This window comes from Chiloscyllium plagiosum, chromosome 18 (assembly GCF_004010195.1).
Source record: "Chiloscyllium plagiosum isolate BGI_BamShark_2017 chromosome 18, ASM401019v2, whole genome shotgun sequence".
Lineage (NCBI taxonomy): Eukaryota > Metazoa > Chordata > Chondrichthyes > Orectolobiformes > Hemiscylliidae > Chiloscyllium > Chiloscyllium plagiosum.
The window spans coordinates 1910086-1926611 of record NC_057727.1 but is presented as its reverse complement, the minus strand read 5'-3'; the positions used below and the strand labels follow the sequence as shown (position 1 = coordinate 1926611).

The window sequence follows — 16526 nt, the reverse complement described above, 5'->3', positions numbered from 1 at the left end:
TTTATCCTATCCATGCCCCTCATGATTTTATAAGCTTCTATATGGTCACCCCTCAGCCTCCAAAACTCCAGGAGAAAAATAGTCCCAGCCTATCCAGCCTCTTCTTACAACTCAAACCTTCCCGTCTCAGTAACATCCTCGTAAATCTTTTTTTACATCCTTTCCAACTTAATAACATCCTTCCTGTAGCAGTGTGACCAGAATTATACACAGTACTCCAATTGTCACCTTACCAATGTCTTGTGCAGCCATAACATAACGTCCCAACTCCTGTACTCAGTGCTCTGACTGATGAAGGCAATTGTGCCAAATGCCTTCTTCGTCACCCTGTCTACCTGTGACACCACTTTCAAGGAACTATGCACCTGCACTCCTAGGTCTCTCTGTTCAACCACAGTCCCCAGGATCCTACATTTAACTGTGTTTGACTAAGTCTGAGGTGTGAATGGAACTAAATACGAGTTTGGACTAAATTATGCTCCCTACATGCCAGCTTCTTTGACCCATTTACCCATCCTCCAGTTAGCAAGCCTTCTTGCCAGCTAAAACACTTTCTCACAATCTACTCTGTCAAAACCCCTCAACATTTCAAACACTTCTTTTAAATTTCCCCATAACCTTCTCGACTCTAAGGGGTAAAAAGTCCCAGTCTTTCCAGACTGAAATCCCTCATCACTTGGTACCATTTGAGAAGAATTTGTGTGAACCTACCAGAGCTAGAATCCCTACATTACAGATAGAGGCCATTTGGCCCATCAAGTGTGCATTGATCCTTCAAAGAGCATTCTGACCTATCCCCATAATGCATGACAATGTAGCATTTTGCAGTGCGGTTCCCCTACTAAATTTGCACACCACTTGTGTTTAACTGACAAGTGGATGGATTTTTGTTTTGTCCCTCCTACAGAGGAAGAGACAAAACTTCTACATTTGGAAAGCAGGTGTAAATTTGACAGATTTTTCCCACGTTATTCCTCATCAGTTAAGATTTGGAAGCATTCCAACTAATTAACAAAACGATGTCCCTCAGCCTGAGCAAGAAGAGTAATTCCAATTCTCAATTCCTTCTCCTGGAAGGTCTGAATCAGTTTAACGGAAAAGTTATGTCTCCGAATCATTACAACAACATCTGATAAAAATGCAAGCCTCCTAATCATCCTTGAGTTTTGTTTGTTTTAAAAGTTCACTCTCTGGATGTGGGACTCTCTGGCAAGGCCAATAAGCAGCAACAACTTGCATTTATTATCCTCAGATACTGAAGCAACTCATGCAGCAAGACTTGAGGAATATCCGAGTTTGGGCTGACATACGGCAAGTGCCACCATAAGTGCCAGGCAATGACTCTCTCCAACGAGAAAGAATCCAACTATCACCTTTTGAGATTCACTCACATTACCATTACTGAATCCCCCACTATCAATATCCTGGGGGTCACCATTGAGAAAGAGTCTAACCATTGCTCCCTTGACATTCAATGGCGCTAGCATCACTGAATCCCCACTGTCAACATTCTGGTGTTTACTATTGACCAGACTCTACTCACTGGAACATAAAGGGTTCTTAAGGGACTTGGCAGGATAGTTGCTGAGAAGAGTTTCCCCTCATGGGAGAGTCTAGGAGAAGAGGGTACAATCTCAGAAATTAGAGTGCAAATGTAAAACTGAGATGAGAAGGAATTTCTTCTCTTTGAAGGTTGTGAGTCTTTTTTGCTAAGAGAGCTTTGGGGGCAGAGTCCTTGAAAATATTTAAGGGTGAGACAGATTCTTGATCATTCGGAGAATCCAAGGTTACAGAGAAAGAGCAGGAAAGTGGATGTGAGGAATGTTGAATCAACGATCTTCCTAATGAATGGCAGAGAAGGCTCAAGGGGCTGAATGGCCTCCTCCTGTTTTTATTTCTTACCATCTTATAGAAACTGAGCTGGGCCTGTTACATTAACATAGCGGCCTCAACACCAGGTCAGAATCTTGGAATCCTGTAGCGAACAACTCCTGACTCTCCAAAGTCTGTCCACCATCTACAAGGCACAAGTCAGGAGTGTGATGAAATGTTGCCTTTTGGCTGGTCGGGTGCATCTCTAACATTACTCAAAAAGCTTGATACCATCCAGGACAAAACACAGTGGCATATCATCTAGCAGCTTAAACATCCACTCCTTCTACCACCGACGCTCAGTCGCAGCAGTGTGTACCATCTACAAGAAGCACTGCAGAAACTCACCAAAGATCCTCAGACAGCACCTTCCAAACCCTGAACTCTGCCGCCTACACCCTCAAAAAACTCTGATAATCTACAGTCAATGGATCAGATCTAAGCTCTACAGTCTACCACACCCAGGTGTGAATGTCGGTGGACAATTAAGCAACTCACTGGAGGAGGAGGCTTCCACAAATATCCCCATCCTCAATGATGGAAGAACACAGCACATTGGGGCAAGAGATAAGGTACAGCAATCTTCAGTCAGATGTGCCAAGTGGATGATCCATCTCAGCCTTCTCCAGTGGTCCCCACCATCACAGATACCAGTCTCCAGCCAATTCAATTCACTCCATGTGATATCAAGCAACGGTTCAAGACACTGGATACTGCAAAAGCTATGGGCCCTAACAATTTTCCAGCAATAGTACTGAAGACTTGTGCTCCCCTAGCCAAGCTGTTCCAGTATAGTTACAACACTGGCATCTACCTGGCAATGTGGAAAATTTCTCAAGTATATCCTGTACACAAAAAGTAGGACAAATGCCGCCCCATCAGTCTACTCTCAATCCTCAGTAAAGTGATGGAAGGTGTCATCTTCAATGCTAACAAGCAGCACCTGCTCAGCAAAAACCTGCTCAGTGACGCCCAGTGTGGGTTCCCCCAGGGTCACTCAGCTCCTGACGTCATTACAGCCTTGGGTCAAACATGGACAAAAGAGCTGAATTCCAGAGGGGAGGGGAGAGGGACAGCCCTTGACATCAAGGCTGGATTCAACCGAGTGTGACATCAAGGATTCCAGGGGGAACTGGAACCAATGGGCATTGGGGAGGCAAACTCTCTGCTGGTTGGAGTCATACCTGGCGTATAGGGGGATGGTAGTGGTTGTCGGAGGTCAGTCATCTGGGCTGCAGGACATCTCTGCAGGAGCTCCTCAGGGAGATATTTTCAATCATCATGTCCAGTCATGTTAAGGTACATCTTTAGAGAAGGTGCAACTTGAACTGGGCCTTCTGACCCAGAGTTAGGGATATTATCACTGGGCCACAAGAGGCCCCACAAGTTCCTCGGGGTATTGTCCTAGGCCCAACCACCTTCAACTCTTTCAGACATGACCTTCCCTCTGCTATAATGACTTATTTGGGTAATGCACTGAAAATTCAGTTACAAAAGTTAAAGATTTTCTGAAGTGAGGTAAATGCATGAATTTACCTGATTTTCAGGCCCAGTTTGACCGAAGTAGGGTTTTGTACTGAACAATGATCATTATTTATTAGAAATAATTAGCTCTAGCTAAACAATCGACATATGACACGACTAAATAAAACTCTAGTCCCATTATAAATTCCCAATTACACATCCCCCTGGACAGACAGACAAACTGTCAGGGTTAAAGAGACCAAGATAGAAGAGGACAAAGTCATGGTCTCCTTCAATGTAACAGCCCTAATCACATCAATTAACATCAGCCTGGCCAAAGAAACACTGACCTGAATGGAATGAGCTGCCAGAGGAAATGGTGGAAGCTGGTACAATTGCAACATTTAAAAGGCACTGGATGGATATATGAATAGGAAGGGTTTGGAGAGATATGGGCCGGGTGCTGGCAAGTGTGAGTAGTTTAGATTGGGATATCTGGTCAGCATGGACGGGTTGGACTGAAGGGTCTGTTTTGTGCTGTAGATCTCTATGACTCTATGACCAATACCGTACAAACCAGAGGGCCTCCTTCTTCAAAGACCGCAATTTCCCCCCCAGACGTGACCGATGATGCTCTCCACCGCATCTCCTCCACTTCCCGCTCCTCCACCCTTGAGCTCCGCCCCTCCAGTCGCCACCAGGACAGAACCCCACTGGTCCTCACCTACCACCCCACCAACCTCCATATACATCGTATCATCTGTTGTCATTTCCGCCACCTCCAAACGGACCCCACCACCAGGGATATATTTCCCTCCCCTCCCCTATCAGCGTTCCGAAAAGACCACTACCTCCGTGACTCCCTCGTCAGGTCCACAGCCCCCACCAACCCAAACTCCACTCCCCGCACCTTCCCCTGCAACCGCAGGAGGTGCAAGACTTGCGCCCACACCTCCCCCCTCACCTCCCTCCAAGGCCCCAAAGGAAACTTCCATACCCGCCACAGATTCACCTGCACCTCCACACACATCATCTATTGCATCCTCTGCACACGATGAGCCTCATCTTCCGCCTAGGAACCCTCCAACCACAAGGGATGAACTCGGATTTCACCAGTTTCCTCATTTCCCCTCCCCCACCTTGTCTCAGTCAAATCCCTCGAACTCAGCACCGCCTTCCTAACCTGCAATCTTCTTCCTGACCTCTCCGCCCCCACCCCACTCTAACCTATCACCCTCACCTTGACCTCTTTCCACCTATCACATTTCCAACGCCACTCCCCCAAGTCCCTCCTCCCTACCTTTTATCTTAGTCTGCTGGACACACTTTCCTCATTCCTGAAGAAGGGCTCATGCCCGAAACGTCGATTCTCCTGTTCCTTAGATGCTGCCTGACCTGCTGCGCTTTTCCAGCAACATATTTTCAGCTCTGATCTCCAGCATCTGCAGACCTCACTTTCTCCTCTATGACCTCACTACCAGACAAACCAAGGACACAAACACCAGAAAGCACGAACTCCATCAGCAAGGACAGCATCATCAAACTAATTGACCTGTGCCTCACTACCCACTTCACCTTCAACGACAAGACCTACAAACAAATCAATGGGACACCCATGGGATCACCAATATCAGGGTTCTGAGCAGAAGCAGCAATGCAGAGACCCGAATGAACAGCCCTCCCCACGATCCACCTCAAGCTTTGGGTCCGCTATGTGGATGACACCTTTGTCATCATGAAATGGAACAAATTAGAGGAAGCCTAATTCATTATCATATCATTAACAACATCCTTACTGGCATAAACTTCACCAAAGAGGAAGAGAACAACAACAGACTCCTCTTCCAAGATGTCACAGTGGAACGAACAGTCAGTGGATAACTGCAGACCAGCGAATACAGGAAAGCAACACACACAGACCAGATACTCAACTACAGAAGCAATTATCCCAACATTCCTAAACGGAGGTGCATCAGGACATTATTCAAATGGGCCACAACACACTACAGCACCCAGGAACTACGAGCAACAGAAGAAAAATACTTATACAGTGTATTCAAGAACAACGGGTACCCAATAAACACAGTCCACCGATTCTTAAACAACAAACCCAAACAAGCAGACAAAACACGTCCAGAAACTCTAACCACCCTCCCCTACATCAAAGACATCTCAGAGATGACGACCAGACTACTCCGACCCCTTGGCATCATGGTAGCCCACAAACCTACCAACATACTGAAACAGCTACTAATGAATCTAAAAGACCCTGTACCAGCCATTTACAAAATACCCTGGAAGGACTGTAACAAACACTACATTGGACAGACTGGCAGGAAACTAGCCACCAGGATACGGGAGCACCAGCTAGCCACCAAAAGACATGACCAACTATCACCAATATCCTTACACACAGACAAAGACGGACACCACTTCGACTGGAGCAACACATCCATCCTGGGACAGGCTAAAAAGTGACATGCAGGGGAATTCCTAGGGGCCTGGCATTCAAACCAGAACTCCATCAATAAGCACATCAATTTGGACACCATTTACCAATCTCTGAGAAAAAGAACCGGAAATGATATCACCCGCCACAACAGACCAAGACACAGCAATAGAAAGCGGGACACAACACCAGCCCTGATGTTACCTAGCATGGCGATGAAACATCTGAAAACAAACCTGCCATCTCCGCGAGCAAACAACCTGAATCTCAACCTGAGCTACAAATCTTCTCAAAAATTGGTCTGAGTGTCTTCTGTTTCTCTGTAATGAAACATCATGATCAGGAATGATTCTGTAGGATCCAGACTGGTTACATTATCTAGAAACCTGTGCTGATATCCAGGTGTGTGTATCACTAGCTCACACTGTCTGTCCATTGGGCAGGTTTGGTCGTTCTCCACTTGCTCGATCATGGTTTATCTCTTTCATTCTCCTCTGTCCTGGGCAAAGACATTCAAATTTATCTTCTGTGCTGGGGATGATAACACTTTTCTCAGTTGGTGTTGCAGGAAAATGCAGCAACCCAATGTGAAAATCTTGCTTTGTTGCTCAATATTTCATAAGCATTGATTAGATAGTGTGTACCGTACATTCTGCCAGACTGTATGAGTGTGGATAGTGAGGTAACATTGTAACATGAGTCATACCTCACGAGGTGCACACATCTTGAAATGGTTTATGAGTGATTTGCTGTTGGCTGTCAGACACTGTCAGTTCTGGGGCACTGACTAAACTGAAAACAGTTCATGGGCAGCAGGGGCTGTGTGTGTTGTGTTGGTCAGTTAGAACATAAGGGATAGGAGCAAAAGGAGGTCATTCAGAGTCACAGAGTCATAGGACACAGAAAATAGTCTACACTGACCATATTCCCAAACTAAACTAGTCCCACCTGCCTGCATTTGGCCCATATCCCTCCAAACCTTTCCTATTCACGTACTTATCCAAATGTCTTTTAAATGTTGTAACTATACCTGCATCCACCATTTCCTCTGGCAATTCATTCACACATTAACCACTCTCTGTGTGGAAAAGTTGTCCCTCATATCCTTTCAAATCTTTCTCCTCTCACCTTAAAAATATGTCCCCTAGTTTTGAACTCCCCCACCCCAGGGAAAAGATCTTTGCTATTCACCTTATCCATGCCCCTCATGATTTTATAAACCTCTATGCGGTCAACTCTCAAACTTCTACGCTCCAGGGAAAATAGTTCCAGCCTGTTTTTATAGCTCAAACCCTCCATTCCCAGCAACAACATAGTAAATCTTGTCTGAGCCCTCTCCAGTTTAATAATATCCTCCCTATAACAGAGCAACCCTTGGTTCTTGATCCTCCCATAAGGGGAAATATGCTCTCCACATCCCCTCTGTTAAAACACCTCAGGATCTTATATGTTTCAGTCAAGTTGGCACAGTGGCTCAGTGGTTAGCAGTAGTGTCTCACAGCACCAGGGACCTGGGTTCAATTCTAGCCACGGGTGACTGTGCAGGTCTCCTCCGGGTGCTTCAGTTTCTTCTCAAAGTCCAAACATAACGTGGATTGACCATGCTAAATTGCCCATAGTGTCCAGGAATGCTAAGGCGGGTAGCCATGGGAAATACAGGGATAGGGTGGGGGTAGGTCTCGGTTGGATGTCTTCAGACGGTTGGGGCCGAATGGCCTGTTTCCATGCTGCAAGGATTTCTATGAGTCAGTAGATTTCATTAAAATTCTAAATTGCCTCTCACTGTTCAAAACTCCAGTGGATACAAACCTAGTGTGTTCAACTTTTCCTCGTGAGATAACTGTCCCCGCCCCGCTGCAGGTTCTAACGTAATAAACGGTCTTTGAATAGCAGGGACAAAGTGAGGACTGTAGATGCTGGAGATCAGAGTCAGGAGTGTGGCGCTGGAAAAGCACAGCAGGTCAGGTAGCATCCGAGGACCAGAAGAATCGACGTTCCGGGCAAAAGCCCTTCATCAGGGATGAAGCTCTTTGAACAGCCTCCAGTGTATTTACAACCTTCCTTAAGTAAGGAGTCCAACACTGCACATAATACTCCAGATGCACTCCCACCAGGATCCTGCATAACTGAAACATCACCTCCTTACATTTATATTTGATTCCCCTTGTGATACATTAACGCATTCTATCAGCTTTCCTAATTACCTGTTTTAAGGATGTTGCTTTACCTTGGGGTAATGGTTGTCTTATTTCTGTAACATAAGATATGGGTGTGTAGATCATGCTTTGAACAATCCAACAGACATTTATTATAAATCATTATAACATCCAAAGATTGCATTCCTCAGGGTCATGGTTTCTGGGCTAGCATTAATTTAGTAGTTTGCAACAGAGAGGACCATTCTTCCCGGAGAGTGGCATACTTCAAGTGATCCTGGGTAAGCTGGAGCCTGAGATTTTATAGCTTTGGATCATATGCTGTCATACAGTGACAATATCATGAGAAGTTACTCAGATACACTGACCATGAGACAGAACATCGCAGAACCCCAGCTCCTGTTGCATTTTATGAGAAGGAAGGTATCAATAGATTGAAGAGGAAAAGACTTTTCCCCAGGGTGGAAATGTCTATCATGAAGGAGCATAATTTTAAGGTGATTGGAGGAAGGTTTAGGGGTGATGTCAGAGGTAGGTCCTTTACACAGAGTGTGGTGGGTGTGTGGAATGCACTGCCGGCGGTGGACGTAGAGTCAGATACGTTAGGGACATTTAAGCGACTCTTGGATAGGCACATGGAAGATAGTACAATGACGGGTGTGTTGGTTAGGCTGATCTTAGAGTAAGATAGAAGGTTGGCACAACATCAAGGGCCGAAGGGCCTGTACTGTGCTGTACTGTTCTATGTTCTATGAAGCTTCACATTTCCCAATTTCTCCCATGAATAGCCTGCACCTGATTTGAAGGTTATCCCCAATGTCCTACTCATCCCCATCAATAGAACAAAATTGCTCTCTATCTGTTTATCAAGTCTATTCATAAACTTAAAACCCTCCATCAAGTCTCCCACTAACCTCCCACATTCCAGGAAACGTAAGGAGGAATCTTATACGGGCCTGAGTGACATGGGCTATGGCAAGGCAGCAGCGAGTTACTGATGAAAGGAATTATTGTTTGTTATTTAACTACATATTAATATTCAACTTCCTATGTAGACACCAAAAATTCTCAACAAAGAAGTCAGAGCGGGTACCTGGCGACTTCACCTCCATGAGACCATTATAAATAGGAACAGGAATAGGCCTTTCAGCCCCTCAAGCATTCTCACCATTAGGTAGGATCATACCTGATCCAACATTCCTCATGTCCACTTTCCTGCCCCTTCCCTATAACCCTTGATCCAGAATCTCTCTATTTCATCCTTAAATATCTACAAGGACTCTGCCCCCACAGCTCTCTGTCGTAAGAAGTTCCAAAAACTCACATCTCTCTGAGGGAAGAAATCCCTCCTGCGAACCAGTGCTCCAAAAGTTAGTGCTTCCAAATCAACCTATTGGATGATAATCCGGTATTGCGTGATTTTTAACTTTCTGATCATCTTCAACATCTTGATTCTGGAAAGAGCACAAACTCAGTAAACACAATTTACCCTCAATATGTAGCCCTTGTGTAATATCTATTTGAAATTCTTTACTACACAGTAATGCCAATCTTTTAACTGTATAATAACTATCTTATTTCTAACTTATTTAGACATTGTAAGTAATGCTACTACTTTTCCTTTTATGTCCTTTTTGTATTGAAGATTTGTACCTAGGTACTTTGAGACAGCCATTGTAAAAAATTATCACTGTACTCTTGGATTTCTATACTGGAGTACGTGTGACAATAAAAGATATTCTACTCCATTAGACCTGCTGTGCTGTTCCAGCAATAAAGTTTCAACTTTGATCTCCAGCATCTGCAGACCTCACTTTCTCCTACTTTGAGACAGCCATTGTAAAAAAAATCACTGTACTTTTGGATTTCTATACTGGAGTACGTGTGACAATAAAAGATATTCTACTCCATTACTCAATATCTCCCTGGTGGCCCTATATCATACCCTGTCTGAGTTCAATATAGCAAACATGGAGGAAGAATTCAGATCTGACAATGACTGGCCATGGGATTCAGTCACAGAGTTATGGAGTGATCCAAGACAAAAGGAGGCTATTGGGCCCATCTTACCTCGACTGATTCTTCTCCTCTCAAACATTTACCCAAACTGCCATCCTTATCTGGTCTGACCTGGTGTGACTCCAGACCCACAACAATGTGGTTGATTCTTAACTGCCCTCTGGTGCAATTAGGGATGGGCAATAAATGCTGCCCGGCCAGCGACACCTCATCCCGTGAAAGAATAAAGAAAAAAAATGAATAAAAGAAAAATTCCTGTTTGAAGGTTACTATGGTACCTGGTTACTATGGTACCTGGTTACTATAGTACCTGGTAACTATAGTACCTGGTTACTATGGTACCTGGTTACTATAGTACCTGGTAACTATAGTATCTGGTTACTATGGTACCTGGTTACTATAGTACCTGGCTCCTTTAATTAGCTGCATTCTAGAGCACGTCGGCTTGCTGCACCAAAGCAAATCTTTCCTCAAGTCACCTCAGATTCTGTTGTCAATCGTTTCCAAAGTCCCTGTGGTTAGTGAGCCTCTTGCCATTTGAAAACTTTTCAGAGTATTTGAGAAGATTCCTAGGACAAGCCAAACAGAGACATGCACGGGAATTCCTGGAAGCCTGGCACTCACACCGGAACTCCATTAACAAACACATGGAGTTGTACCAACCACTAAGAAACAGAGCCAGCAACAAAACCAGAAATTACACCAGCAACTCCAACTGACAAAGACGCACGAACAGCAAGTGGGGCAGAACACCAACGCTTCAGCGGAGGCTCACTGATGATGTTACCTAGTATGGCAATGAAATGTCTGGGAACAAACTCACCAGCTCAGCGAGCAAGTCAACAACCTCACTAAAAACTATCTTCATGATTTCAAACACCTTATCCAGCCCTAACAAGAATAACTCCAGTTCCTGCACACCCCTAAACACCCACATCCCTTGTCCTGTTCTTGTAAATCTCTTTTAGCCCCTCTCTGGGGCTTTAACATCCTCAGTTAACATGGGTAATTTGAAATTTCCTGAACCTGTCCCTCCACAGTGAAATCTTCACACCAATATTTGTACCTGAACCTGACACCCGACAAACATAAAACTTTTACATTTTTTATTTATTATGAATCTGTGTACAAAACATTCCAAACAATGGAAATGGTTATATTCACACTGACAGTCTGTGTCAACATACACACACCTTTTGTTTGCAATGTCAGCCAGCTGCTAGCTCTCTGTCTGTCTCATTCTCTGTCACTCTCTTACTATGTTCCTCTACTGATCTCATTCACTGTCTCTGCCTCTCTCTCTCTCTCTTTCTGCCCCTCTTACTCTGTCTTTTCCCCTTCTTTTTTCTCTCTGTCTCTCTCTCACACACACACACACACACACACACAGTCTTTCTGCCCCACCCTCTGCCTCTCTTTGATTAAGGTATACAACATTATTGAAGGTTTAGACAGAACAGATTTTGAGAATCGTTTCCCCATTGGAGAGGTGTCTAAGATCAGAGGGTATAAGTTTAAGGTGAGGAACTAGTAACTTAGAGGAATGTCAGAGGAAAACATTTTTTGCACCCAGAGGGAAATGGCTCTGAAGTGAAAGACCAGCCATGGTCACACTGAATGGTGCTGTAGGTTTGAAGGGGCTGAATGGCCTACGCCTACTCCTGTTTCTTGAGTTTTAATGTGTGCTCTTACTCATTTTAACTTGCATTTTGTTATTCCCAAAACACCACAGTGATATTTCAATGCACACTTCTATTAATTGTTCCATTTTATTCAGTGATAGGTTTCTTTAGGCTTTAATCTATTTTATAACAATGCCTTTATTTTTACTTATTTTATCACTGAACTTGAAACGTCAACTCTGCTTTCTCTCTGTAGATGCTGCCAGACCTGCTGAATTTTTCTGTCTCTGTCTGTGTCTCTGCTGAGTTTCTCCAGCAATTTCTGGTTTCCAGCATCGGCATTTTTTTGTTTATTTTGGTTTGTTTTTCCTTGATTTTGACTGCCTCTCTCTTTAATTCCGAATGCGTGCGATCCTGATATTGCAAGCTGCGAGCTGAGGTTGAGTTGTGGTGGTCCCCTGTGCCAGAAAGCTGTGATTTCATGCCCCACTGCAGACACATGTGCACATTATTCAGGCTGGCACTGTCAGTGCAGGGTTGTGGCTGTTCCTCCTGACTGGCTCATCGCGCCAGAAATCCAGTCCCACGATTCCCAAAGTCCACACAAAAAGTAAAGATTTTTAAAAGTACAGAGTTCTCCAATTTACTTGTCTTTCAGACGGATGTTGACAAAAGCATGGACCAGGTTTCTTTAATTAACAAGAATTACTACTCACTGCAAGTATTCTATGAGTCTATGATTCTAAAGTCGGTAGTCACCTGACACCAGGTTATAGCCCAACAGATTTATTTGAAATCACAAGTCCTGCTTGTGATCAAAAAGCTTGTGATTTCAAACAAACCTGTTGGACAATAGGGAGAAAGTGAGGACTGCAGATGCTGGAGATCAGAGTCAAAGAGCGTGGTGCTGGAAAAGTACAGCCGGTCAGGCAGCTGAACCTGGACGCATCAGTATCCTTCCACTAACACACTTATTTGTTTGGCTGAACTGGTCCTCACCCTCAATAATTTCTCCTTCGAATTCTCCCACTTCCTCCAGACCAAAGGGGTAGCCACAGGCACCCTTATAGGCCCCAGCTATGCCTGTCTCTTTGTCGGCTACGTAGAACAGTCCATCTTCCACAGTTATACTGGCACCATTCCCCACCTCTTCCTCTGCTACGTTGATGACTACATCGGCGCCATCTCATGCTCCCGCGAGGAGGTTGAACAGTTCATCAACTTCACCAACACCTTCCACTCCGACCTTAAATTCACCTGGACCATCTCTGACACCTCCCTCCCCTTCCTGGACTTCTCCATCTTCGTTAACATTGACCGACTCAACACAGACATCAATGACAAACCCGCTGACTCCCACAGCTGCCTGGATTACACCTCCTCCCACCCTGCCTCCTGTAAAAACGCCATCCGTTATTCCCAATTCCTCCGCCTCTGTTGCATCTGCTTCCAGGAGGACTAGTTCCATCACAGAACAGACCAGATGGCCTCCTTATTCGAAGACTGCAATTTCCTCTCCCATGTGGTCAATGATGCCCTCCAGCGCATCTCCTCCACTTCCCACACCTCCACCCTCAAACCCCACCTCTCTAACCACAACAAGGACAGAACCCCCCCCGGTCCTCACCTTCCACCCCACCCCACTAATCTCCAGATACAGTGCATTATCGTCTGCCATTTCTGCCACCTACAATCTAGACCCCACCACTAGAGATACATTTCCCTCCCCACCCGATCTGCATTCCGCAGAGACCATTCCCTCTGCAACTCCCTCGTTAGGTCCACACACCCCACCAACCCACCCTCCACTCCCGGCAACGTCCCTTGTCGCAGCAAGAGGTATAAAACCTGCACCAACACCTCCCCTCTCACCTCCAACCAAGGCCCCAAAGGATTCTTCCAATCCAGTATAGATTTTCTTCCACATCCAAACACTTCAGCTACTGTATCCGTTGCTGTCAATGTGGTCTCCTCTACTCTGGGGAGGCAGGACGTCAACCCGCAGAACATTTCAGGGAACATCTCTGGGACACATGCACCAAACAACTCCACCGCCCTGTGGCCGACCACTTCAAATCCCCCTCCCACTCCGCCACGATCTCCATCCACCTATTGCACTCTCAGCTACCTTCCCCAATAGCCCCACCCCCCCTCCCATTTATCTCTCAGCCCCCTTCGGCCAAACCCTCATTCCTGATGAAGAGCATATGCCCGAAACGTCGATTCTCCTGCTCCTCAGATGCTGCCTGGCTTTTTCAGCACCACTCCCCTTGACTCTGTTGGATATAATCTGGTGTTGTCTGACTTCTGACCTTGTCTACCCCAGTCCAACATCCGCAGCTCCACATCCATGATTCTAAGTAATCAGCTGTAAATGAACAATTATAAACCATCAGTATATAATTCTATCTGTTAAAACATGAAAGTACCCCCTTATAAACTCCCCCACTGCAGACACACACATACAAAGATGCACACTCATGCACACACATAGACACAAACACACATACACACACACGCACCCAGACTAAAACACAGGTGTTATGGGTGGAAGGAAAAGCTGGGAATGCAATTCAATGGTCCCTGTTTTAGGGTTTCCTGAGGTGGTCCTTGTTCTATCAGAACTCTCTTTGATCTTCCTTCTCTAGATACTTGTTTGCACAAGGCACAGGCTGACTGGTGCTCCTGAGGAAGGGCTCATGCCCGAAACGTCGATTCTCCTGCTCCTTGGATGCTGCCTGACCTGCTGCGCTTTTCCAGTAACACATTTTCAGCACTGGTTCCCATTTATAAAAGAGTCTCTGAGTTATTGATTAAAACTAAGTTTATAGCAACTCCTGAAGTTAAACTAAATCGCTTTTCCTCCTCAAATTGGTTTTCACTACAAAGAACACAAACAGTTCCTCAGCCTTTTGCCTGATAGTGGGAGAACTGGGCAACATGGTGGCACAGTGGTTAGCACTGCTGCCTCACAGCGCCAGAGACCCGGGTTCAATTCCCGCCTCAGGTGACTCTCTGTGTGGAGTTTGCACATTCTCCCCATGTCTGTGTGGGTTTCCTCCAGGTGCTCCAGTTTCCTCCCACAAACCAAAAATGTGCAGGTTAAGTGAATTGGCCATGCTAAATTGCCCATAGTATTTGGTGAAGGGGTAATTGTAGGGGAATGGGTCTGGGTGGGTTGGGCTTCAGTGGGTCGGTGTGGACATTGGGCCGAAGGGCCTGTTTCCACACTGTAAGAAATCTAAACTGATAGGAGTTCCACATTGCCTCCTCCTGGGGGAAATGCCCACTGCCTTAAATGCCACCAAACTGTGGGCCTTCTGCAGGAATGTGAACCCTCTGGGGATGGTAATTCTGTCTGCGGGGAAATGCTGGCCCATTGGAGACTCGCAGTTCCTTGCTGTTCACCAGCACCAATAGAAGGGATGCTCTAGACATAGCTTGGGACACAGGCCACTGGTCAGGGATAGTGAGATGGGGGTTTTAGGAGTGAGAGGAGCCACCAGCAAGGGAAGCTCTTAGTGGGATTCCGACCTTTCTGACAACAGGTCCCTTCATCAGGCCCTGAGTGCCTTTGAATGAGGGCTCCCCATCCCCAGCTCAGAAGGTTGGCTTTTCAGTCTTCCCTTGTGGTGAATTTTCAATGGTCTCCATGTGCCTGCCTACTCCAGATTTCATGAGGTCAACAGAGTAAATGGTGATGGGCATGCTCCCCACTCCAAACCGTCCCAACTGAATAAAGTTACCACCCACAGAGTCTCTAAAGCTACCATTGGAGAGGACACTAAACTTTGACCAATGCAGATTAACCAGATTTCCCATCAATTGACCAAACTATGACAGTTTTATAGCATGTAAAGAGGCCCTTTGGCCCATCCTCAACTCCCTGTTATTTTAGAGACTTCAGCGAATGTTTGATTTGATTTGATTTATTATTGTCACATGTAGCTAGGTACAGTAAAACATTTTGTTTCGTGTGCAGTACAGACAGATCATACCATACAAAGTGCATCAGGGTAATAGAACAGAGCGAGTAATACACTGTTACAGCTGCAGAAAAGGTGCATAAAGAGCGAGGTCGACATTAAATTAAAAATTGTAGAGGTTTACTCAGAATCGAGAGTGTGCTGCTAGAAAAGCACAGCCAGTCAGGCAGCATCCAAGGAGCAGGAGGATCAATGTTTGGGGCATAAGCTCTTCATCAGAAATGAGGCTTATTGGCCAGGCAGCTGAAAGATCAATGGGAGGGGGATGGGGTTGGGGGGAAGGTGCAATAGGTAGATGAAGGTGGGGGGGAAGGTGACAGGTCGGAGAGGAGGGTGGAATGGATAGGTGGGAAGGAAGATGGACAGGTTAAGAGGGCAGTGCTGAGTTGGAGGCTTGAGACTGGGATAAGGTGGGGGGAGAGGAAATGAGGAAACTGGCGAGACCCACATTGATGCCGTGTAGTTGCAGGGTCCCAAAGCGGAAATTGAGAGGTTCTTCCTCCAGGTGTTGGGTGGAAAGGGCTTGTCGATGGAGGAGGCCCAGGATCTGCATGTCCTTGGTAGAGTGGGAGGGAGTGTTGAAGTGTTCGGCCAAGCGGTGGTAATGTTGGTTAATGTGGGTGTCCCAGAGATTTCTCTGAAACGATCTCCAAGTAGGCGTCCTGTCTCTCCAATGTAGAGGAGACCACATTGGGTGCAACGGATACAGTAAATGACATTGGTGGAAGTGCAGGAAAATTTCTGATGTGGAAGGATCCTTTGGGGTCTTGGATGGAGGTGAGGGGGGAAGGTGTGGAAGAAGGTTTTGCGCTTCCTGAGGTGGCAGGGGAAGGTGCTGGGAGTGGGTGTGGGCTGGTGGGAGCCGTGGATCTGTCTAGGGAGTCGTGGAGGGAATGGTCTCTCCAGAATAGGGGTGATAGGGGTGGGGAGGGAAATATATCTCTGGTGGTGGGGTCCG

General features: G+C 45.8%; 1 protein-coding gene across 1 annotated transcript in view; it reads right to left on the bottom strand.

Moving 5' to 3' along the window:
- The window catches only part of lsm3 (LSM3 homolog, U6 small nuclear RNA and mRNA degradation associated), a 266968-nt gene that overhangs the window by 96466 nt on the left and 153976 nt on the right, over nucleotides 1-16526 (bottom strand). The window lies entirely within an intron of this gene.